The sequence below is a fragment of the Archocentrus centrarchus genome, unplaced genomic scaffold, assembly GCF_007364275.1.
Source record: "Archocentrus centrarchus isolate MPI-CPG fArcCen1 unplaced genomic scaffold, fArcCen1 scaffold_50_ctg1, whole genome shotgun sequence".
Classification (NCBI taxonomy): domain Eukaryota; kingdom Metazoa; phylum Chordata; class Actinopteri; order Cichliformes; family Cichlidae; genus Archocentrus; species Archocentrus centrarchus.
This window is the reverse complement of record NW_022060273.1, coordinates 1,910,439-1,937,646: the sequence shown is the minus strand read 5'-3', so window position 1 is coordinate 1,937,646 and position 27,208 is coordinate 1,910,439.

Genomic DNA, 27,208 nt, shown 5'->3' with positions numbered 1-27,208 from the left:
AACGCTACCATTTCTTCTCTATACTTTGGCAAACACCATGAGCTTGAGCAGAGGCACAAGAAGAATTTGGACAAGGCACACATGTACAGATGTATCTTACACATAAAATGGCAAAATAAGCAATCTTACAGTACTGGACAGAACTGACAGCTACAGCATTGTAAGTATGTACATGAAAGCTGGTGCAGAAACTGCATTGAATGCATGAAGACCTTTGAAGACAAGAGGCGTGATGACATCACAGCAAAGAAGCAGGCTTAAGATATACCATTGGCATACTTTTGCATTGTGTGCAGTCATGATTGCCACACATCCATTGGTCTGCATGTATCCATATCAAGTCTACTCACCACTGTGAAACTCCCCTCCATAGATGTACATGCCTGGATGCCAACAAAGTAGGCATAGGCATATTTATGTGGATTTACTTATTTTTTCTGTTTTTTTACCAGTAGTAGCTAATTTAACCTTTTATTATTTCTGTAATTTTAGGCTTGAAGTCTTCCATCAAAAATTTATTAACTTAATCTGTAAATATTCAAAGAAGTGAATGTTATTGATACCATGTTTGAGGATTATGTCAGAAAAAAAATCCAAAAACTTCTATATACCTCTTCCCATTTAGTTCCCCATAAATGCTAAGGGTTATAAGGGGTTTCTGTAGCTCAGGAGGTAGAGAGCAGGTCATCTGCTAGTCAGGAGGCTGGTTCAAGGTTCAATCCCTGGCTGCTAGTCTGCATGCCAAAGTATCCTTAGGCAACATACTGAACCACAAGTTGCTCTCGAATATGTTCATTGGAGTGTGTGTAAATGTTATGTAGAAAGTGCTTAGGTGTAGAAAAAGTGCTTGTATGAATGGATGGATCAAAATATGTATAAAATGCTTTCAGTGCTCAGGTTGAGTAGAAAAGCACTATATAACAACCAGTCTGTTAATGAGGGTTAATAGACAACAATCTTTCAGTAGGTTATCCAATGTTTTCAGTGCAAAAACAACAAAGTTTTATTAACTGTTATGTAAACATTAGAGTGGTAACACTTGTTTGGTCATATTTTCTAAAATAGAACACATCTTCCATTTACTCTTTTAAAGTTAGTCCCTTATTAGTTTCACCATTTGTTAGTGTTTCCATATTCTCTTTAAAAAAGATGATTTTCATCCATTATAGTTACTAAGTAGTTCCTTATAACTACTTGTGTTTCTATAAACCCTTTAAGTAAAGTAAATGGACTAGTTCTTATATAGCGCTTTTCTACTCTGAGCACTCAAAGTGCTTATACAACACGTTTACATTCACACCAGCATTTCCATATCGCTAGCCTAATAGTATAATTGCCTAAGTCATATTTTGAGACACCTACCTAATTCTACTCTGCTAACAGTGTAGATTCATTTAGATATCTCAGTTTTGGCCAAAATATGACTTAGGCAGTTATGCTATTAGGCTAACGATATGTAACTAAGCTAAGAGCTTTTATTATCTAACATTCACACACTCATTCATACTCCATCGCTTGTGTCAGAGAGTAACTTGGGGTTCAGTATCTTGCCCAAGGATACCTTGGCACACAGCTCAGAGCAGTCAGGAATCGAACCGCCAACCTTCCAATTAGTAGGTTACCTGTTCTACCTCCTGAGCCACAGGACCCCCGAAAGTGAAACCATAGTTCTGGGTTTCTCTTAGCTTTGGTCACACTGACAAATGTTGGGCCCTGAACCCGCCCAATCTCGTCTGATTTTGGAAGCTAAGCATGGTCAGGCCTGGTTAGTACTTGAATGGGAGACCACCTGGAAATGCCAGGTGCTGTAAACTTATTGGGTAGAGCAGGTCATCTACTAAACGGAAGGTTGGCGGTTCGATTCCAGGCTGCTTGCCAAAGTATCCTTGGGCAAGATACTGAACCCCAAGTTGCTCTCCGATGCAAGTGTTGAAGTGTGAATGGTAGACAGTAAAAGCGCTTAGCTACACATGGAAGTGCTTGTGTGAATGGTGAAGAAATTTAAATAATATGAGTGCATGCTGCTTAAGCCTTTAGGTTTCTGCGTGATCATTTATCGAACAGGAATGACACAAACAGCGGAGTAAGGAGTCCAATTATTAAATTAAATTTAGGCATTTCAAACAGTTTTACAGATTAATCTGGTTCAGGACTGCATGTCATGCATATGACATGAAGTGCTGGCACATTCTAATTCAGCTTACAGTTTCACACAGTCACAGCTTATCTATCCTGATTACATTGTGCTGCCTTTATGCAGCTTCTCATTTTATTTTTACATAAAGTTAGTACTGTTGTGGTTAATTTCAGTAAAGAGTATGTTTGAATGTGTTTTGTAGTCTTTTCTGGGATTTGTGATTTTATTTTGAAATCTGATCGCCGGATGACATCACATCCGGGAGGTCACTTGGGGTTTCTCTTCCTGGTTGATCACATTGGACATGGCAGGCATGCATACATGCTCTGAAGGTTATCCGTTGCCATCTACTTGGGAAAATGTTAAAGAGGCAATGCCGTAAGTTGAAATACATTCTGTTAAGTGTTGAGAATATATATTTTTGTATATTGTTGAATTTAGAAGACATTTTTATTTTGTTATGGGCAGACCTAGTGCATGCTTCTTAATGCTACTAATATGGATATACTTTATGCTAAAGGCTATGTATAGAGCTATTTGTGGTTGGATATTTTCAAGCCAAATATTTTGTTTGCAGTTTTCACCGAAAAGTTAATGAAGGAATTCGACAGTAAATGGTCAAACTTGCTTCGACTCTGTCTTCATTGACTGTGGTTTAACTTGGTGTTTAGTCAGAGTTTCGACACACTGCACAAGAACATCATAGTGAAAAGGCACAATTTGATGTTTTGGAGCAAGCAAGATGGCAACGAGCAACAAGTCGTCGGTATCCTGTGCTAAGAGTTGGAAGACAACCACATCAACAGCAAGTTTGGCCCGTGCTAGAGCTAAGGCAGAAGCAGCCAAGGTGAGAGCTACATATGCTGATCAGGAGGCTAAACTCAAAGTAGAAAAGGCCGCCAGAGAAACAGAAAGGGTCACAAGAGAGGCCCAAGATCAGTTGGAAACAGCTAAGTTAGATGCACAGTTGGAAGTGCTTACTCTACAACGAGAGGCAGAGGCAGCCATGGCGGAGGCACAGGTATTGGAGGATGCTACAGAAATGCACGTCATGGTGGGAGATGGAAAGTCTGTGTCAGATAAGTCCAGATTACAACGAACCAGCGAATATGTTCAGTCTCAGATTGACCTCCAGAATCAGTCACCACTGCAGTGTACACCGGTTCCCCCTGTCAAGCCTTTAGTATGCGCAGAGTCACAGACTAGCTTCAGGTCATGGCGTCTAACAGTCGGTACAATGCAACAAATGACGAACGACAGTTTCAAGGCTGAAGAGAATCATTCACCACCACGAAACCTACCTGATTCCTTGAGAGTAGGATTCAGGTCAAAGGCCAAGAGGCCAAGCTCCTGTCCAGATGCGCATGCCTTGTACCACACACCTCAACGTGTGCCACCTGTTAACTCACCACCTCCCCCAAGCTCATTTGCACAATATTTAGCACGCCGAGACCTCATTACATCAGGTCTGTACAAGTTTGATGACAAACCTGAGAATTTCCGTGCATGGCAGTCCTCATTTACCAATGCAGTGGCTGAAGTCCAACTCACAGCGACCCAAGAACTAGATCTTATGACCAAATGGCTTGGTAAAGAGTCTGGAGAACACGTGAGACGCATACGCTCAGTGCATGTCAACAATGCCATCCTGGCAGTGAATAAAGCATGGGAGAGGCTACATGAATGCTATGCTGCCCCTGAAGTTATTGAACAGTCGTTGTTTCAGCGGATGGACCAATTTCCAAGGATTTCAGCCAAAGATCATGTTAAACTACGTGAACTTGGAGATTTATTAATGGAGATACAGGGCGCCAAGGAGGACGGATACCTCACTGGCCTCTCATATCTGGATACGTCTCGTGGGATTGCACCAATTGTAGACAAACTTCCTTATGGTCTTCAGGAGAAGTGGGTTTCCAGTGGTTCTTGGTACAAGGAGGAGAATAATGGCTGTTTCCCTCCATTCAGTTATTTCTGTGATTTCATCTGTTATGAAGCTAAGAAGCGAAATGACCCAAGCTTCGCTCATCAAAGTGACACAACCCTGACAAGATCAGGTAAACCAGCTGTGAAATATTTTTGTGGGAACAAACCCATCACAGTTCACAAAACAGACATCTGCACAAATGATAATGACCCTAACAAGAACTGCCCGCTGCATTGCAAGCCACACCCATTGAAACGATGCAGGACATTCAGGAAGAAACCTCTTGAAGAAAGGAAGGCCTTTCTCAAGGAGAAAGGAATATGTTTCAAGTGCTGTGCTTCGACATCACACCTTGCCAAGGACTGCAAGTCTCCTGTTAAGTGTGTAGAATGTGAAAGTAGCAAAGATGATGCAGCCATGCATCCTGGCCCATCATTTGAACCTGTCAAGGCTCCTTCACCATCACAAGAGTATGGTGAGGAGGGAGAAGAAAATTTGAACGTGGCTGATGTTAACACTAATTGCACGGAGGTTTGTGGCCTAGGTCAGTGGAGTCGTTCATGCTCTAAGATCTGCCTTGCAAAAGTCTACCCTGGAGGTTTAAAGGATATGGCCATTAAGGTCTATGTAATTCTGGATGATCAGTGCAATCGTTCGCTTGCACGACCAGAATTCTTTGACCAGTTCAAGTTAGAAGCAGGCTTTATTCATATCATCTCAGAACATGCTCTGGCATCATAGAAACATATGGCAGGAAAGCAGAAGGGTTCCTGATTGAGTCCCTCGATGGCAAAGTTTTCTCTCTTCCACCACTCCTCGAATGCCCTGAGATTCCCAACAATCGAGCTGAGATCCCTACACCAAGTGCAGTTGTACACCAGCCTCATCTCCGTCACATTGCTAAATACATCCCAGAACTGGACCCTGAGGCAGACATACTGCTACTGCTAGGAAGGGACGTGCTCAGAGCACACAAGGTCAGGCAGCAGGTGAACGGACCACATGAAGCCCCCTTTGCCCAACGCCTTGATCTAGGATGGGTGGTGATTGGAGAAGTGTGCTTGGGGAAGGCTCATAAACCTGTAATTAATGTATTCAAGACCCACGTGTTGGATGGCGGGCGCCATTCAATTTTTCAACCTTGCACAAGCTTCATGCAGGTTAAGGAAACACAAATTGGCTGCAGTCAGCCTGCTGTGTCATCAGATGGAATGTTGGGACAGACAATCTTTCACCAAACCAACAATGACAACAAACCTGCTCCATCAGTGGAGGACCTTCTCTTCTTAAAAATAATGGATGAAAACGTATACAGAGATGACGGCAACAATTGGGTCGCCCCACTGCCATTCAAAGAGCCACGCCGACTCTTACCTAATAACAGAGAGCAGGCAGTCAAGCGGTTTGCATCTCTACAGCGAAATTTTAAAAGGAATCCCAAAATGCAGGACCAATACATTACATTCATGGCAAAGATCTTTGATAATGGTCATGCAGAAGTGGCCCCACCACTGAAGCAAGATGAACAATGCTGGTATCTACCATCTTTTGGGGTGTACCATCCACAAAAGCCTGATCAGATCCGTGTCGTTTTTGATTCGAGTGCCCAGTTCTCTGGTGTCTCCCTCAACGACGTGCTTCTGACCGGACCTGACCTTAACAATCCTCTCCTCAGTGTGCTCCTGCACTTCCGAAAGGAGAGAGTGGCAATCATGGCAGACATCCAACAGATGTTCCATTGTTTCTTGGTGCAAGAAAACCACCGCAACTTTCTTCGGTTTTTATGGCACCAGGACAATGACCTCACCAAGCCAGTCATCGATTATCGAATGAAAGTCCATGTGTTTGGTAATTCACCATCCCCTGCCATAGCCATTTATGGACTGCGAAGAGCCATTAGGGAAGGAGGCCAAAAGTATGGAACTGATACAGTGAGGTTTGTGGAAAGGCACTTTTACATGGATGATGGTCTGATGTCATTGCCATCCGCGGAAGAAGCAATTGACCTTCTCTGGCGTACACAGGCTTCACTTGCTGAGTCAAACCTCCGTTTGCACAAGTTTGTGTCAAACTGCCAAGGAGTCACAGAAGCCTTCCCACCAGAAGACTGTGTTCCAATCATCAAGGACCTGGACTTAGACAAAGAAATAACACCTGCACAACGCAGCTTAGGCCTGCTCTGGGAGATTATATCAGACACATTCACATTCTCTGCATCGACTGCTGTAAAACCATTCACGCGACGTGGAGTCCTCTCTACTGTCAACAGTGTATTTGATCCGCTGGGCTTGCTGGCTCCTGTCACAATTCAGGGACGGGCCCTGCTCAGAGAACTCACCAATGAACCAGCTGATTGGGATGCACCCCTCCCAGAGGACAAGCGGAAAAAATGGGAAACTTGGAGAGATTCCCTTCAAGATCTGAAGCAGCTTCACGTACCCCGGGCATATAGTATGTCAACTTCACTGTCCAAAGCCGTACACACAGAACTGTGTGTGTTTTCAGATGCTTCAACCAAGGCAATTGGTGCTGCAGCTTACATAAAAACAGTTCAGGAAGATGGGAAAGTAGAAGTGGGACTTGTCATGGGCAAGGCTAAGCTAGCACCACGGTCGGAACCTACCATCCCAAGGCTTGAGCTCTGTGCAGCAGTTCTCGGGATAGAGATGGCAGACCTCATCCAAGGGGAGCTGGATCTTAAGTTGGATGATGTCAAGTTCTACACTGACAGCAAGGTGGTGCTAGGTTACATTTGTAATGAGACGAAACGCTTCTACACATATGTGCACAACAGGGTCCAGCGCATTCATCATTCTTCCAAACCAGAGCAATGGAATTTTGTACGAACAGAGGAGAACCCTGCAGACCATGCCTCAAGATCCTTACCGGCATCCCAGCTTGCACAAAGCTCTTGGTTCACTGGACCTTCATTCCTGTACCAACCGTCTATGGATACAACAAACTCTAGTGAGAAGTTTGAGCTTGTTGAACCTGAGTATGACACAGTAATTCGGCCACAGGTACAAAGTCTGACCACACATCTGAAGGGACCCATACTTACCTCAGAACGTTTCCAGCGTTTTTCCACTTTCACCTCCTTAGTGAGAGGAGTGGCATTTCTCATCCACATAGCGAGGTCCCACAAACATTTAAACCACAACTGCAAGTCCAAAGGATGGCATAGGTGTCATTTAACACGCACTGTAGAGGAAGTGGCCCAAGCAAAGGAGATCATATTCAAAGCCACGCAAAGGGCAGCCTTCGCAAAAGAACTGTCAGCCCTTCAAACAAACAAGACAGTGCCACTAAATAGCCCCTTGCAGAGACTTAACCCTACCTTGTACAATGGTCTTCTGTGTGTTGGAGGCCGACTGAAGCACTCTTGCCTTACACCCGCGGAAAGGAACCCGGTAATTCTGCCCAAGGAGGATCACATCTCCCTACTTCTTGTACGACATTTTCATGAGCAGGTAAAACACCAAGGTCGTCACCTAACAGAAGGAGCAGTGAGGGCAGCAGGAATATGGATTTTGGGAGGCAAGAAGCTAATTAATTCAGTTCTCTACAAATGTGTAATATGTCGGAAGTTGCGTGGGAAGCTAGAAGTACAGCATATGGCTGACTTACCACCTGAACGTCTAGAAGCTTGCCCGCCTTTTACATATGTGGGACTTGACGTTTTCGGGCCTTGGTTCGTTGCAACCAGACATACACGAGGTGGACAGGCAGAGACAAAATGGTGGGCCATCATGTTCAGCTGTCTTAGCTCGAGAGCTGTGCACATTGAAGTGATTGAGTCAATGGATGCATCCAGCTGCATTAATGCCCTCAGACGCTTCTTTGCACTCAGAGGCCCTGCTAAGTTGCTCAAATCTGATTGTGGGACCAATTTTATTGGAGCTTGCACGGAGCTAGGCATGGAAAAGTCAGTGCAAAAATACCTAGGGGAGCAAGGATGCAGATGGGAATTTAACCCCCCGCATGCCTCACACATGGGAGGGCCATGGGAGCGCATGATTGGTATTGCCAGGCGAATTCTTGACGCCATGTTCCTGCAGCAAAAGACCCGCCTCACCCATGAGGTGCTTTGCACTGTGATGGCAGAGTTTTCTCAGACAAGGACCTATACACAAAACAATGGAGGCAAGTGCAGGCTCTTGCAAATCAGTTTTGGACACGGTGGAGGCAAGAATATTTGCCCTCCTTGCAACGACGACAAAAGTGGACAGTACCACGAAGGAACCTCATAGTTGGAGATCTGGTTCTTCTCAAGGACAAGCAGATTGCCCGCAACTATTGGCCTATGGGTATAGTCACAGCGGTACACCCTGGAAAGGATGGATGTGTACGGAAGGTCAATGTGAAGATAACTGAGCAAGGTACCACTAAGACATTTCTAAGACCAGTTACAGAAGTCATACTACTTCTGCCTTGTGAAGGGTAAATGGACTGATTGGATTTTCTCATAGTTCTTGATACAGGGTGGCCTCACAGAGGCCAGGCGGGGAGTGTGCTGCCTTTATGCAGCTTCTCATTTTATTTTTACATAAAGTTAGTACTGTTGTGGTTAATTTCAGTAAAGAGTATGTTTGAATGTGTTTTGTAGTCTTTTCTGGGATTTGTGATTTTATTTTGAAATCTGATCGCCGGATGACATCACATCCGGGAGGTCACTTGGGGTTTCTCTTCCTGGTTGATCACATTGGACATGGCAGGCATGCATACATGCTCTGAAGGTTATCTGTTGCCATCTACTTGGGAAAATGTTAAAGAGGCAATGCCGTAAGTTGAAATACATTCTGTTAAATGTTGAGAATATATATTTTGTATATTGTTGAATTTAGAAGACATTTTTATTTTGTTATGGGCAGACCTAGTCCATGCTTCTTAATGCTACTAATATGGATATACTTTATGCTAAAGGCTATGTATAGAGCTATTTGTGGTTGGATATTTTCAAGCCAAATATTTTGTACTGTTTGTTTGCAGTTTTCACCAAAAAGTTAATGAAGGAATTCGACAGTAAATGGTCAAACTTGCTTCGACTCTGTCTTCATTGACTGTGGTTTAACTTGGTGTTTAGTCAGAGTTTCGACACACTGCACAAGAACATCATATACATCATTATACAAAACAAGAAATGTGCAAGACAGAGAGAAAGGATTCTACAGCTGCTTCTCCCAAGAAGTGTTTGTTTATCATGTTTAGTCTCGTTGACTACTACACTCAGGAGTCCTTGCTTCTGTTATTGATAAAATGGCGACATAGCAGGAACATTCTGACCTAAAACATTATGTACTTGTGTATTTTAATCAGTCATATTATTTTCAGTTTAAGACAAATTTCTCAGGGAAATAAGTGTACATTTGGTAACGACAAACATATACCATGAACTTCATGAAACTTCATAAAAATTCATTTCCTTCAATGGGTAAATGCAAATGTGTTGTATAAGTGATTTGAGTGCTCAGTCAGAGTAGAAAGCGCTATATAAGAACTAGTCCATTTACCATAGCAACCACAATTTCTGATTGGCGTGGCTCAAAGTCTTATGCTTTGTGTTGACCCTGAGGTGTCATCACGTGTCATCTGTCATAACTACAGCATAACTGCATATATAACAGTGCTCTTAATTTGCTGGATTTCCTACTTAGTTTTTCTGTTTTCAAATGTGTCATGACACAATATGAAAGGGAAAACCTCATTTTTGATGATGAAAATGTTCAAATGGAAAAAAATGAAAATAGTACGGTTAAAAACAAAAGTAAAAAGGAAGCGTCTTTCAGCTGCTTTATTTTCTCCTCACTAAAGTCCATGTGTCCAAAAATTTTGGGAACCATAGTTATAATAAATAAAACAGTATGGACATGGAATAAAACAGTGCAAATATGGTGAATAAAGAATGAGAGAGTGACAGAGATAACCAGATGCAGATTATCTGTATTGGAGTTTAACAAATTCTGTCATGAAGGCAAGCAAAGACATTAAATGAGACATCTAGAGGAAGCAGCCACCCAATGCCACTGAACCTTCCATAGAGAAACTTGATAAAATTCCCAGTTGCAGCGTAAGTGACTGTTTTCCATGCTTTCTCCCACCACTGATCATCTTCCCTGATTCCTCAGCCTGCAAAGTCCATCAGGACCTGAAAAGTGGGAACACAGTCACACACATACCAGAGCCCTTGAAAAACAATCTAACCTGAACAAAAGAGAGAGAGAGCTACTTAGGGAATTTAATCTAAAGAGCATGGATACTGCCGTAAAGAAACGAGGAGGTGGTTCCTGAGGTACACTTAGCCCTTCTCTGAGTCCACCAAAAAAATATTTCCTGTGCATTTTATAGATTCAGGGTGACTAAAATAGTCAACCTTGCACCCCAGACTACCACACACACACACAAATCAAAAAAGGGAACTTTATGAGAAATTCTCAATCAAAATATTGTGTAAAAAATCTCCATTGATAGCAATAAGATTGGTAATGAGATTCATGTGCCAGTACAAAATAATTTAGAGTTTGTTTTGAATATTCTGTGCTGAGTTTACCATTGCAAAACCTTTGGAAGGTGATGTCCCACTGTGCTGCAGCAATGTTCTCCTAATCCACACAACCAACACCAGTTTCAAAGGAAAGATGAAGGATTGGGTTTTATAGCTTTGCAGCTAACAACTACTAAAAATAATAGTTTATATACAAAGATACAGCCAGTTTATTTCAATAATAACTAGCACTCGAGAGCAGTGCAAATTATTGGCTCATCAATAAATAAATCATTCCTTTCATAAAGACTAGGCAAGCAACATAAAAAATTCCAATAACAATGTTAAAGTTCCTGTCAGGATGTGGTATTGTTGTTGCTGTGGTGCTCTCCCTCTTTTCCTTCTCCTCCAGGATGCAGGCAGCATGGAGTTCCTCTGCCCCTCTAGGGCGGGACTGGTGGGCAGGGCAGTCACACCTGTTTCTCGTTGGTGGCCATCAATGCAGTATTTAAGGCTCAGCCTGATGCCTCAGTCTTTGCCAGAGTGTCTGCGATTGTGGGGTAGGAACTCCAGGCCTTCTTATGGATTTTGCTCTTTTGCTCATGCCTCTGTGTTTGTCTTGCACTTATGCTACTAGGTTCAACTCTGTTTACACTGGCCAGTGTTTTGGATATTCCCACCTGCCTTACCTACCTTTTGCCTGCATGCCCTCCTGGACAACCACAAGGCTTCCACAGCAACTACATTTCACTTCCACGGATTTCACAAGACTGGAGCATAAAGAGGCGTCCTCTCTCCACTGGTGTGTTCCCTCCATGCTTGGTCCCTGTGAATGAACGCCCTATCTGAACCTTGCCTGGGATTTTCCCCACCTAACATTTTGACTTGGTTTTCTGACGTTGTAAATAAACTTTGTGCGGTTACCTCCAGCTGTCTTGTCCTGGTTTGCATTTGGGTCCTCCTTTTGCATGCGGCTGTTAGCCATGACAGTTCCATCAATTAACACTGACTCATGAGCTATTTGTTCAACATCATTTCAATTCACAAACATACATAGGATCTGCAATGGTTCATGCATTGCCAGTGGTATCAGTAAACAGTTAAAGAATTTAATAATACATCATTAGATTCTTTTGAAGGAACAACTGTGTACATCAAACTTGGGTGGAGATCTGCATTCAGACAAAAAAATAAATCTGCTCGCCTCACCTTTTATAATGACCTTTCTTGTGTTCTGGTGCAGATTCCAGTCTCCCAGTCCATGGCAGTTGCTGGTACTTCCTCCTGGCTGGTGATGGTCAATTATGCTGCGTCAAAATTGGAGGTACAGGCCAAATTTACTGTCTAACATAAGCTTAGAGAGTAAATACGCTGTACCAAACTGTTAGTAATGTAGTCTGAAAATGTGCAAAAAACTGGTGGTACAGCTTCAAATTACAGATTTATTGAAAGGCAATAAGGCAAGAACAGTGCACACACACAAATCACTCCACTGATTTAGACACCCAAACACAATATGTAGATTACTTATTCTCAGAATACCCTATATGTTGGGAGATAAATACATCACTAAAGTAGCTCACTGTTCTGCTTCTTGCTGCCTCTAATAATCCCTTTTTTAATTGGCTTTACTGGTAGAAGGGAATATATCCTGCAATTTATAAAGCATACAGTGAGCAGGTTAGGTGTCCAAAGTTCTGAAAAGTATTATTAATTCAATTTAATTCAGTTCAATTTTATTTATATAGCACCAAATCACAACAAACAGTCTCCTCAAGGCGCTTTGTATTGTAGGTAAAGACCCTACAATAATACAGAGAAAACCCAACAGTCAAAACGACCCCCTATGAGCAGCACTTGGCAACAGTGGGAAGGAAAAACTCCCTTTTAACAGGAAGAAACCTCCAGCAGAACCAGGCTCAGGGAGGGGCAGTCATCTGCTGTGACTTGGGCTGAGGCGAGAGAGACAGGACAAAAGACACATTGTGGAAGAGAGCCAGAGATTAATAACAATTAAATTAAATGTGTGCATTTTGCTTCACAAGGTTCTGGAGCATCTAGATTCTAGATGGTGCACGTAATTTTTCCCGCTTCCTTTTTATAGATTTTTCATCTGCTTTTAATTGCATTCAGCCCCATATCTTAGCGAGATGTCTTATTAGTACATACAATCATGATTCTGGTATCTTGGCTAATGGATTTTTTAATAGAGAGACCACAGAGAGTACAAGTCAACAGGATTTTATCAGATTTGCGTTTATCCTCCACTGGTTCCCGTCACGGATGTGTCCTTTCTCTACTTTTAATTGTTCTCTACACAAATAAGTATCAGAGCCAATATCAGAACGGATACATAATTAAATATGCAGACAACTCAGTGATCATTTCTTTGCTCTGTGATGCAGATCCTGACCATGGCCCGGTTGTAGATGATTTTGTAACATGGTGTGGGAATTCCTTCCTGGACATAAATGCATCAAGAACAAAGGAAATGATCATTGACTTTCGTCGGAAAACCTCATCCTTACCTGCTATTCATATTCATGGCCAGGAAATAGAGGTAGTGGAGAAATACAAATATTTGGGCAGGTGAATGTGAGGTTAATGAAAAGAAACAGTGCATTATGGGACCTCCCCAGCAGCCTAGGGTGGTTCGGGGTCACCTGAGCCAGCTATAAGCTTGATCATAAAGGAAAGTTTTAAGCCTAATCTTAAAAATAGAGAGAGTGTCTGTCTCATGAATCCAAGCTGGGAGCTGGTTCCACAGAAGAGGGGCCTGAAAGCTGAAGGCTCTGCCTCCCATTCTACTCTTAAGTATCCTAGGAACCACAAGTAAGCCAGCAGTCTGAGAGCAAAGTGCTCTATTGGGGTGAAATGGGACTATGAGGTCTTTGAGATAAGATGGGGCCTGATTATTCAAGACCTTGTATGTGAGGAGAAGTATTTTAAATTCTATTTTAGATTTAACAGGGAGCCAATGAAGAGAAGCCAATATGGGAGAAATCTGCTCTCTCTTTCTAGTCCCCGTCAGTACTCTAGCTGCAGCATTTTGGATCAGCTGAAGGCTTTTCAGGGAGCTTTCTGATAATAATGAATTACAATAGTCCACCCTAGAAGTAATAAATGCATGAATTAGCTTTTCAGCATCACTCTGAGAAAGGATGTTTCTAATTTTAGAAATGTTGCGCAAATACAAAAAAGAGGTCCTACATATTTGTTTAATATGTGCATTGAAAGACAAATCCTGGTCAAAAATGACTCCAAGATTTCTCACAGTTCAAAAGGTAAGTGAACTAAATGCTGTATACCCATATAATACACTTACAATCACCGATAAATACAGTTAAGAGCAACACACACTACACCTGGACATCAAATGATCAGTGATTTCATGGCAGCACAGGTGCTTTATAAATATCTTGAGTGTGGCTGAGCAAGCTGGAGTGTCTTAAGAAGTATCCCCACAACTTAACAGGGGGTTCATTCCCCATACATATGGAATATGTAATGGAGCGGAGAGACAGTTTCAATATGATAGAAAACAATATTTTATTGTCATTTTATTGTTTGACAACAGAAAAATATGTTATTGAACACATTTGTTGTGAATTTGGCTATGAATGCACAGTCTGCAATGTTGCAGTCACAAAAATCCCATGCTCCTAAGCATTAGTTGCTAATGCTAATTGCAGCAAAGTGGTATTAGCATTAGTCGCTAATGCTAATTGCAGCAAAGTGGTATAGTGTAAGCAGCTAACACTACTGTCCCACAGTAACTAAACCTGGAAAACACAAATTGTTAAATAATTTACAAATGGTACAATATTCTCAAACTGAATAGAAGAATACAATTGAGCCAGTCATTTTGAAGTTTCAACAATCTTCCTATAATATATGGCGGAAACCTGGTTTGGTGTAAAAGTTTTGAAAAAATATTAATAATATTGCGTTGCTTTTAAACAATCCCATTAATAACAAACTTCTTTTTTTTTCTTTTTTTTTTTTACAACATATAGTTGAAGTAAATTGAAATCAAATTGATGTCAATATATGTAAATTCTAAAATTTGCTTTCTTAAAGGGTACAGAATTATGTTTGGGAAGTGAAAAGATCAGTTTCTTGTTTTGAAAGTAAAATGTTTTTCATTCTTGAGGATTTCTGCTGCTAAACGGTTGCGGGCTTGTCGCTTATGTACCTGCAAGTTCCTGTTAGTATGTGTTAAACAAGATTTGTGATGAGACAAAACATGACTTTGATAAGTCACAAATATGTTTTGATATTTTTTTATTCCATGTTTTGAAGAATATCACCAAACAAAAAAATAAAGTAATAATGGGATACATTGTGGTTACTAAGAAACTAAAAATGAAATTTAAAAGAATACTGATATTTGGCCCTCTGAACATGATGCTGTTAGAGTAGCACCCTGTGACCCTGGGATCACCAAAGTGACATTCCAGCCCAGGTTAGCACAAGGGCTCTTCAGTGTGGGAAGGAAGAACTGATGAGGAAGGGACAGGTGTCTGTATCACCAGCACACAGCTTTATCCATAAATCACAAGGCACTAAGGCCCCCAGCAACCACAAGTGAGGTAGATGGACTGTTTTTAGAGTAGCACCAAAGGGTGAACGTTTCTAAGGCTTAAGCGTAAGGATAGCAACATATGACGCCTCATGCCACATTATGCACAACCCCAAGACCGGCCCTTCATCACAGCTGTGGATAGAGGGGAACATGATCAGGGTGAAGACAGGGGGCTTTGACTGAACCAAGAGGAAGCCTGCTTTATGCCAGCCTTTCTTTTTTTTTTTTTTTTTTTAATTTGTGCCTGCACCAAGAATTTTGTTAATGTGCAGGATTGTCAGGGTGCTTTGTTGTGGTTCAACTATGGTTGTGGAACATTGCTACATCATATTTTGTAAATGTCAACAGCTGTCTAACTAAACATGAATGACTTAAGAATTGTAAAAATGTCCTGTCTAGCTGCATGGTCCAGTTCTGATAGTTTACATACACAGAGTGTAAGTATGTCAGTGTTGATGGAAGAAATGTTAGCTTCTTCAAAAACATTTCATCTCAATGAAGGCAGAGAAATCAGGATAGTTGTGTTGCAGTTTTCGGGACTTTTTTCCATGAGCACCCAAAGAGGAAAGGTGTTCAGATTGTGGGCCATCTAATAGAAGGGGCCGTGCTATTAAAGCAGCCAAATCAGTGCCTCTTTACTGTCTGTCCAGTCAAGGACCTACGATTGTCTTTCAACTGATGGGAGAGTGTACTTTCTTTAACAATCTGCTCAACTTGCCCTCTAGCTATAGCTTCAAATAGTCAAAGTTAGTGATGTTAGGTCTTATACTGAAGCCCCGAGGCCTGTGTCGAGCAAAAGGGGGCCTGTATCATTTTTCAGAATAGAACGTGACAAAAGCCAAATGAGGCCTCATTTTTGAAATCACGTGACTGATTCATTATCTGATTCAAGTTGCTAAAAAAGACATGGGAAATAGAGGAAGTGACATAATCAGAAGCACCTGGATCCTCACCTGTACACATAAGAACTTCAGTTTCAGCGCCCCTGCTTCTTCAGTCCTCTGTGGGAGAGGCTTTTCTAAGCTTGTGGAAGTTATACCAAAAAGAAGAAATCGTCTTTTTTTATTTGTGAATAAAAATTAATAAGCACTGCCACCTCTGTAAATGTTTATCCACAAACACACCACACACTGTCTATAAACAATACTTTATTAATATACCACTTAGATATACCACAATCAGCATAGATGTTAGATTCAACTCATTGTCATTGTGTGATCACTCATCCAGAGACGAGCATCTGCAGTCATGATAAATGAACTGGTACTTATATAGCGCTTTTCTACTGAGTACTCAAAATGCTTTTTTACTAAAATCCTCATCATCCAATCAAACGCACGTTCATACCTCATTCGTACCTAATCTATATTTGCACACACATGCACACTCCCATGGATGGATGCATCAAGGGCAACATGGGATTCAGTATCTTGCCAAGGATACTTTGATGTCGTGGCAGTACAGACATCGTGAGTTTATACTGCCACAATGGTGGCCACTCACAGAGATGAGGATGGGTATATAAGCGGCATCTCTCTCTACCTGTCTGCTTATCACGCTTCTATCTGATTGTCATTTCCAGGCTTCAGGATTCAGTCACCAGCAGTTAGGACTGCTCGCTGCTTTAAGTAAATTTTTTTTGGTCTCCGTTGAGGTGCTCAGAACAGTAATTGTTCTGCAGAATAGCAGAGTAGCATGCCTCTGGAATTCATACAGGCTACGTAGAGCAGGTGTCCTGTTGCGGTGAGTGTCTTTTCTCTCTTTCTGCACTATGTATTGTGTTTCTGAGGCTGACGCTAGCGTGGTTGCAGGTGAACGCCAGTTTCCTCCTCTCTGTGTGTGCTTGGGACTGTTTGGAAGTAGTTAAGTGGGTTTTAGAATTGCATCTCAAGCGTGATCATAGCTGGTTGCGATGTTAACTCAATGTTTGTCAGATGCAGTGCTTCCCAGCTGACTCATCTGGGGCTGCAAAATCTTGATTACTCCCAGCTGATTGGAGCTGCCACTGTCCTGTCTCTTCTGTTGCTCTGTCTCCTGGCAGCTTTTTTGTCTTATCGCTGCTTTGTTTGTGTCTGCAGCTTGTTTGCCTGTGGACTGGAGCAGTATCAGCTGTGGTACTCGGTTTCAACATGCTGTAACACAGCTCATTCTGTTGGTGTTGGGTTTTTAATATGGGTTATTGCCCAGCATTTTAATGAATGTGTTGTGGCATTTATGACCCCTATTTTGGTTCATGTATGTTGTTTTTTTTTTTCTGTCAATTGTCAATTAGATGTTTCTGATTAATGTTATTTACTGCTTCTCACTGTTTTTATTTCAGTTGCTGGAGGCCAAGGTGGTGGCAGTGCTGGTGGCTTGGGTGGTAGTGTCCCCCTGCCCCTTGTCTTCATGTTTGCTGTGCTTTCCTGGGATTGTGGTCTTCACTCTAGGGTGTGATTGTCACGTGTCTCAGTGATTTAGTTTTCTTTGGGTTTTGTTGAGATTCCTTCCTCCCTCGCACTGGTCCATGTACCCCAATCTCATTGTACACTCTGTATAATGACAAAGGCATTCTATTCTATTCTATTCTTTTGGGCCTCAGCCACTGGTTCTGATCTTCTGTTTGTTTTTAGCTTTTGTGTGTTTTTGCATGTTAATGCTCTTTTTTCTTAAATTAAAAATTGTATTGTTTTTAACACATTGGACCTTTTCTCTTGCCTCATTAGTGGGCGAACCTGTGGGTGCCTATTGGTAAAACCTAAATTCCCTGGGTGAAATTCCCAGGGTGGTGTTGTGTGGTAATCTGGTACTGATAATTCTTTCTTCTCGTTCACTCACCTTACACACAACAACCCTTCAACCCTGGTCGCGCCACACTTGGCATTGTCAGCAGGATCCACTTTTTAAAAGGCAGAGACGTGTTTTTTTTTATTATTATTATTTTTATTATTATTTCTTTACTTTCTTTGTTTGGTTGTTTGTTTTTTATTTTGTATTAATATTCTTTTGTTTTCTTTCTTTAGACATTGGCAAGCAGTACTTCATGTAAATTTGATGAGGTGCTCTTTACAGGTTTGGCTTTTTGTGGTGCTCTTACCATGTATTAACTGTTTGTAGTGTGTTCTTTCTGTAGTTATGGAGGAAGAAATACAGGAACTTAAAGAGTTAATTGTACAGCTGAAAGCTGACAATGAGAGGTTGAGACAGGAACAAGCTGGCCCTAGTGTTCTACGATCTACCTCTTCTCTACCATGTACTGCACTTTCCACTCTCAGTGCCCCTACAGCAGAAAGATTAGTCTTTGTGCCTAGCGAGAGAAAGTGTCCCATCTTTAGGGGAAGAACAGGCATAGGGTTGATTCAGTGGTTAGAGGAGGTGCAGCAATGTATGAGGGCCTGGCGTTTAGCTCAATCCAAGCACGCCTTCTTCCTCTTTGACCATTTAGAGTGTGAAGCAGACTGAATCTCAGAATATTGTCTCTGCTCTTTTGCAGATGATGCTGTCCTGTTGGCTTCATCAGGCGGTGGCCTCCAGCTCGCAGTGGAACAGTTCGCAGCTGAGTGTGAAGCGGCTGGTATGAGAATCAGCACCTCTAAGTCTGAGGCCATGGTTCTCAGCCGGAAAAGCGTGGAGTGCCCACTCAGGCTCAGGGAGGAGCCTGAGTGGGCCCCAAGCGAAGGAGTTCAAGTATTTCGGGGTCTTGTTCATGAGTGATGGGACAAGGGAGCGGGAGATCGGCAGACGGATCGGGGCTGCTTCTGCAGTGATACGGATGCTACACCAGTCTGTCGTGGTGAAGAGGGAGCTTAGTGTAAAAGCGAAGCTCTCGATTTACCGGTCGATCTACGTTCCTACCCTCACCTATGGTCATGAGCTTTGGGTAGTGAACGAAAGAATAAGATCACGAATACAAGCGGCAGAAATGAGTTTCCTTCGAAGGGTGGCTGGCCTCTCCCTTAGAGATAGAGTGAGGAGTGCAGCCATCCGGGAGGGTATAGAGTAGAGCTGCTGCTCCTCCACATCGAAAGGAGCCAGTTGAGGTGGCCCGGGCATCTGATTAGGATACCTCCTGGCCGCCTCTTGGGTGAGGTGTTCTGGGCATGTCCCACTGGGAGGAGGCCCCGTGGTAGACCCAGGACACGCTGGGGAGATTGTATCTCTCGGCTGGCCTGGGAATGCCTTGGGGTCCCTCCGGATGAGCTGGAGGAGGTGGCTGGGGAGAGGGAAGCTTGGGCTTCTCTGCTTAGGCTCCCACCCCCACGACCCGGCCCTGGATAAGCGGAAGAGAATGGATGGATGGATGGAGTGGAGTATCTACATGACTGTAGCTGTGGATGAATCTGTGGTAGAAGTTGGCAAATCCCAAAAACTGTTGGAGGCTCCTTCTGGAGGTGGGTGCCTCCCAATCCATCAGCACTTTAATCTTTGCTGGGTCCATCTTCACCTACCTCCAGAATAGGGCTCTGGGGAGGGTGCAGCTATTCTCATGACCCCCACTGGCTTGGATATGAAGCACAAGGTGGACCCAAATGCAGATGCAGCAGAGATGGCACTTACATTACACTGACACTTTATTGAGAATACACAAAATGACCACAGTGTCACTATAAATTACTCTTAACAAGGTAGCGTAGAATCTGCTGGGAAACTAGAAACATAGGCTCTTGATGAACAAAGGCCAAAATAACAAACAAAACAGCTGTTCCCAAAGAAGTGCTAAACCCTATATAAAATAAAACAAACAAAAGACAATCACCTAACCCTCACTCCCTAGCGCCAGAGATGAACTGTCAGCTAATGCCACGAACCAACCAGTAGTCAACATGTTGAAAACCACTCCTCCAGTTCAGCCAGTCACCAGAGGGGGGAAAGACCTGCAGAGAACCCCCAGCTCCCTAAAGAGAAAACACTCAGACATAGTTGGCAAAAACAACAGACAACAAACAACCAGGGCCATAACAGTACTGTACCTTCATATTTCCATACATGACATATTATTTGGAAGTATAGGATAGGATACACATACAAAAATATAGCTGCATGCAGCAATGAGGAGTCGAGTAGTGAGACGCAATAGTATCTAGGAAACAAGTTGAGAGTAACAAGGAAAAGGTGTTAAGGTCTGCCAGCAAGTTGTACATACATATATATATATACATATATATGTATGTATGTATGTATATATATATAGATAGATATATATAGATAGATATAGATAAAAGTAATATAAATGCTGCTATCTTAAAAGTATTAACATAATAGAGAAATAATAAAGGTCAGATGTAATGAAACAAAATAAATAAAAATGTCACTCAACAATTCAAAAGAGTTAAAAATAGCACACATAAATACATGCAGTATTAGAAATAAGCTATGTGAAATAGAAAATTTATTATCTTCTGATAATGTTCAAATACTGGCAATATCTGAAACCCACTTAGACTCAACATTTGAGGACTGTTCGGTAGCAATAAACGGATATAATATATTTCGTAAAGATAGAAATGCATATGGGGGAGGAGTTGCCATCTATGTTCAAAGTCATATACCAGTAAAAGTAAGACAAGAATTCATGCTGAACACAGTTGAAGCTATTTGGATCCAGCTTCATCTAAAGTACGTTAAGCCACTAATTATTGGTTGTTGCTACAGGCCCCCAAATGCAAAAACTGATTATTTAGAACATGTTTGTCAAATGCTGGATCTGGTCACAAACACAAACAATGAAGTCTATTTATTGGGAGACTTGAACATTGACTGGTGCTCTTCAAATTGCCCCATGAAATCAAAATTAACAATTGCATCTGCTGCTTGTGGTCTAACACAAATAATAAATGAACCAACAAGAGTAAGTTATAAAAGTGATGGAACCAAAATAGCAACTTGTGTTGACCATATTTTTACAAACAGGTCACATTTCTGCATGGACTCTTCATCCACTTCTGTAGGTTTTAGTGACCATAATTTAATAAAAACAGTAAGGAAGACAAAAATTCCTAGAATTGGTCCAAAAATCATAAGAAAAAGAATATTCAGAAATTTTAATCCTGTTAAATACGTAGAGGAGATTAAAAATGTTGATTGGACAGAAGTGTTTGCAGAGAACGATCCTGAAGACGCATTTCAGATATTTAATAAGATCTTAACCAACACTGTGAACAAACATGCACCTGTAAAAAAGTTCAAAGTGCGTAAACTTATTACTCCATGGCTAGACGAGGGTTTAAAACAACAAATGCTGACTAGAGACCAAGCTAAGCTGACTGCAGTTAAATCTGGGCTTCAGTCAGACTGGATCATATATCGCAAATTGAGAAATTCTGTAACTAAACAAAACAAGATAAAAAAGAAAAAATACTATCAAGAGAAAATACAAAACAGTAAAGGCAGTAAACAATTATGGACAACTCTAAATTCTCTCTTGAAAGGTAATACATGTACTTCTACCTATTTGGAAACAAACAGTGGATATTTAATGAAATCATATGATATAGCCAATCATTTAAATAATTATTTTCTAAATAAGATTGATTCCTTAAGAAGCACCTTGAACAAGGAAAATATATCATATTCACTAATAAATGAAATGATGCGCAATAAGACATGCAATTTTATTTTTAAAAATGTATGCATATCAAAAGTTGAATCATTACTTATGACTAATAAAGACAAACCTCCCGGAGTGGATGAACTGGACGGGCGACTATTAAAACCTATAGCCTCAGTTATTGCTCCAGTAGTAACTCATATAATTAATCAGTGTATTAATAAAAACAAGTTTCTGTCCCCTTGGAAAGTATCTAAAGTAATACCTCTATTAAAAAATAAAAAAATGACATTTACTGAAACAAATTGTCAACCCATTAGTTTACTGCCAATTTTGAGTAAAATAATGGAAAAAATTATACATGAGCAGATTAACACTTATTTTAAAGACAATGACCTCTTCACAAATTATCAACATGCTTACAAAGAAAAATACTCCACTGCAACTGCTCTAACTCAAATGACAGATGACTGGCTGTGGGAAATGGAAAATAATAATATAATTGGGGTTGTGTTGCTTGACTGCAGCCTTTGACATTATTGATCATGAGATTTTGTTGAAAAAACTTAAATTCTATGGCTTTGTAGAATCAGCATTACAATTCATGAGCAGTTATTTTAGTGATAGGAGACAACTGGTCTATTATAATGGCTGCTATTCAGACAGTAGAACTGTAAAGCATGGAGTGCCACAAGGCAGCTGTCTTGGCCCAACTCTATATACAATATTTACAAATGACTTACCATCAGTGCTAAGTAAAGCTGGCATTTCACTGTTTGCTGATGATACTACAGTATATCTAGCAGCAAAGTCTATTAGTGAGATTAAAACGGATCTCGAACGAGAGATTGAATGTATAGTTGACTGGGTGGACAGCAACAAACTCATTTTAAATGTTTCTAAAACAATGAGTATTGTCATTGGAACAAATCATTCTCTAAGAGCCAAACCTCAACTGGATCTCCATATAAAGGATGTATCAGTTAAACAAGTAGAAGAGGTGAAGCTCTTAGGAATCATTATAGACAGTAAACTCTCCTGGGATAAACATATCCAGAGAGTAGTTTCTAAAATGGGTAGTAGTTTGTCTGTTATTAAAAGAAATTTGGAATATCTAACTAAACAAACAATCCCAGTTGTCATTCAAACTCTCGTATTGTCTCATTTAGATTATTGCTCTGTTGTTTGGTCTAATACATCATTAAACAATATTAAAACATTACAACTGGTGCAAAATAGGGCAGCACGTGTGGCTCTAAAATGTGGCATTAAGACAAATGTAGCTAAAATGCATAATCAGCTTTCCTGGTTATGGGTGAAGGATAGAGGGTTTTATGCACTGACAAATTTTCTAAATAACATAATTACTGCAAAAAGTCCATCTATGTTTTACCATAAATTACCATTTAGTAAAGATACTCATGATTACTCAACAAGGCATGCGGTTGAACTGTGTTTCACACTGCCAAAATGTAAAACTAGGTTAAGCCAACGTACAGTGATGTTTAGAGCAATGCATGAATGGAATTCATTATAAAGGATCTTAGCAGCTACAGGCCGGTAGCCCTGACATCGCATCTAATGAAGACCCTCGAGAGGCTGGTCCTCAACCATCTACGCCTCATGGTGTCTTCTTCGTTGGACCCGCTGCAGTTTGCCTACCGGCCTGGCATCGGGGTGGATGATGCCATCATCTACCTCCTGCACCGAGCTCTGACCCACCTGGAGAAGCCTGGAAGCACTGTGAGGATCATGTTCTTTGATTTCTCCAGTGCTTTTAACACCATCCAGCCAGGACTTCTGAGAGACAAGCTGGAACTGTCAGGAGTGGACCACCACATCTCCGAGTGGATACTGGACTACCTCACTGACCGCCCACAGTACGTGAGGACACAGGGCTGTGTCTCTGACAGGCTGGTCTGCAGTACGGGGGCCCCACAGGGAACTGTGCTGGCACCGTTCCTCTTCACCCTCTACACTGCAGACTTCTCCATCAACTCCCCACGCTGCCATCTGCAGAAGTTCTCTGACGACTCTGCCATAGTTGGCCTCATCACAGGTGAGGATGACTCAGAGTACAGACAGTGGACTCAGGACTTTGTGGACTGGTGCCAGCGGAACCACCTCCTGATCAACGCCGCTAAAACCAAGGAGCTGGTGGTGGATTTCCGCAGGCGCAGACCCACCACACGGACACCGGTGAACATCCAGGGAGTGGACATTGAGATAGTGGACTCTTATAAGTACCTGGGTGTTCACCTAAACAATAAACTGGACTGGACTCATAACACTGATGCGCTCTACAGGAAGGGTCAGAGCAGACTCTACCTGCTGAGAAGGCTGAGGTCTTTTGGAGTGCAGGGGACACTCCTGAAGACCTTCTATGACTCTGTGGTGGCATCAGCCATCTTCTATGCAGCAGTATGTTGGAGCAGCAGCTTGTCTACAGCTGAGAGGAAGAGGATAGACAAGCTCATCAGGAAAGCCAGCTCTGTCCTAGGATGTCCTCTCGACTCAGTGCAGGTGGTGGGAGACAGAAGGACTCTGACCAAAATAACATCACTGATGGACAAGGTCTCCCATCCCATGCATGAAACTGTTGCTGAGCTGGAGAGCTCCTTCAGTGACAGACTGCTGCATCCTAAATGCACAAAGGAGCGTTACCGTAGATCCTTCCTCCCAGCAGCTGTAAGACTTTATAACCATCACTGCTCCCAACAAAAACCACAATAACCTACACAATGTAGGATAATATATAATATACTGTAAATAGTCCGGCCTGTTAAGGTTCAACACACAGGCACATCATGTACATTGTATATAGTGTATTAAGGTTAATCTTGTTTGTTGGTTTTTATATATATATATATTCTTTTCTTAATAGTGTAAATTATTATATTTTTATTTATATTTATAATAACTGCGGCTGCTGTTACACCCAAATTTCCCCTCTGTGAGACAATAAAGGCTGTTTCTTCTTCTTCTTCTTCTTCCACAAAACATTAAACAAAGTACGGCAGACAGTTTTAAAAGGCAACTGAAAATATACTATAAAATGAATAAGGTATAATACTTTTATGTGAGCGAAATCTAAAATATCTCTTTATTTTAAATGAAAGTGTATGTCTTTTAAAAATTATGAAGATAAGTATGTGTTATTTGATTACTGTATTTGTAATGATTTTTGTTTATTTGTTTTTGATTGTTTATTCGTTTGTTTGTTTTTGTTGTTTATCAATGTAATTTGTTTTTTTATGTAAACTTACCCCAGGAAGAATAGCTGAAGCAGCATGCTGCTGATGCTAATGGGGATCTTAATAAACATAAACATAAACATAAACTTTGTGTTGGTCTTTCACATTAAATTCCAGTGAAATATATTTATGTTTGTGGTTGTAATGTGACAAAATATGGAAAAGTTCAAGGGGTATACTTTTGCAAGCCACTGTAGTTGATGACCCCTGTCATACATATTAACACCTATACATTAATACCTCATGCTGCGAACATTATGTAAACAATGTTACTTCCTGAGAAGTCTGTAAACCACTATTCATAAAACGTTTATATTTAGGGATGGCAAACATTTCTTTGTGAAACTATAGCAGTCCCTGTGCTGGGGTTGGATTGTCATCCACCTGCTGTCTCACTTATCACTTGTCTCACTTCATTCATTCATGTTGATTGTCCCATGCACAAAACCATGTCTGTACCTGCTCTAAACTAAACTAAATTTGTATCCTGAAATATTAATTCTGTTGACATTTTCACAAGTAAATAAAACTTTTCCACAAACCTGGCTCAGGATAAGAACATGATTCAGTAAGGAGACTGCTAGTCTTTAATATCTGCTGTACAGTCTATATCTTCCTGTTATTGTTTTAAATCCACTACACCAGATATGGACTTCAAACAGATGCCCACCAAAGTGTATGGCATGGCAACAGATCCTTTGAAACCCAACACTGTTATGTTATGTTGTTTGAGCGCCTGTTCGTGAAGCTGACCTCACTTATAAACAAGTTAACCCCAAATAAGGAAACACATGTGATAAGGAGGAACGTTCTCCCTCACTCACTGTACACTGTATTAGCAAATGTACTGAATCATACATCTTCAAGAAGTGTGTTCTAAATGTGTACTAACTTTGTAGCCATCTGGTGCAATTTAAATAAATAGACTGGTGCTTATATAGCACCTTTCTACCCAGTTGAGCACTCAAAGTGCAATTTCTTATCCCAGCCACTTCACACTCAATTGCAAACTGCCCCGGCATGAGTGAAAGTGTGAATAGTCAAAGATTTCATAATATTACTACAAGGATAGAATTTTTGCGTATTTGGAACACCCAAATGAAAAGCTTTTAAGACAACAAAAAAGATTTAGGCACTAATGGCTAATAGGTTAGGTTTTGGAAAAGATTCTGTTGTCTTATGCTTGCAGTTGAAAACTTATGCTTACCCAGTGCACTATGATGCCAAAGGGTCTTTGAATCTGAATTTGTTTGACCTACTGCTTTCCTAGTGCTGACTAGCAAAAGTATGACGTCTGATCATGTAGTCCACTGGATGTGTACATCCCTATATATCTTTTCATCTAACGCTTTTGCAAGTTGTGTCTTTATTATGTCTTGGCCATGATGGGAAGACGGAAAGTGCTGAGAACCGGACACACTGACACATAGTGAGTTTAGGTCTTTTTTGGAATTGACATGATTGAATAGGATATTCAATCCTATGTGTTGTGTGTTGATAATAGAATATTCAGCACAACAGAATGGGAAAATATTCAACAAAAATATTATAATTTGTCAAAGTTCCAGACTTACTCAGATATCAGTACTTGATAAATGCATACATATAAATGCCATGGTAGAGCACACATCACTGCTTACATCTTTTCCCTATAACAAAATTGCGCAGTGAAAGCAACCAAATAAGTAGAATATGACAAAAATTTGAGAGGCACTGAAGAACAGGTAAACTATATTTTCATTTGCTTGTTTCCATTATACTGATAAATGCCATACACAGCAGTAGCTTAATTAGGTAACAGGGTAAGTGTTTTTCCAGGCTGCCTCCCTATTCACTGCTGCTGAAACCTTGGACATCTGGCTCCTCTACAAACATTTGTATGAGTGCAATTCTGTATGTCATAGAAGTAAATTCTCCCTTTTTCACAGGCACATATTTACAGTGTTCGGAGTTCTTTGCCAACCCACAGTGCTGCACATTATAATTTATAAGCATGACTTCTTTTCCAGATGAATGCTTGACTGGTGAAGGATCTTACATGCTCCATCTCTGGCCAAACCTCGAAATACTGAAGCAGGTACAAAACCACTCCTTCAAAGTATGTGTTTCACCCTCATATAGACAGCACCAGGTTGGTGGATCACTTAAAGCATTGGCAGTTGGAAGTATTTGGTACGCCAGCTTTTTATACTCTTTTGAATGAGCACAGATGTCAGAGTCACCTTGACTTTTTAAATCAGCTGCAGTAGTAAATTTAATGAATTTCAACTGTAGACAGCTTGTAAACAGCTTTCTAAG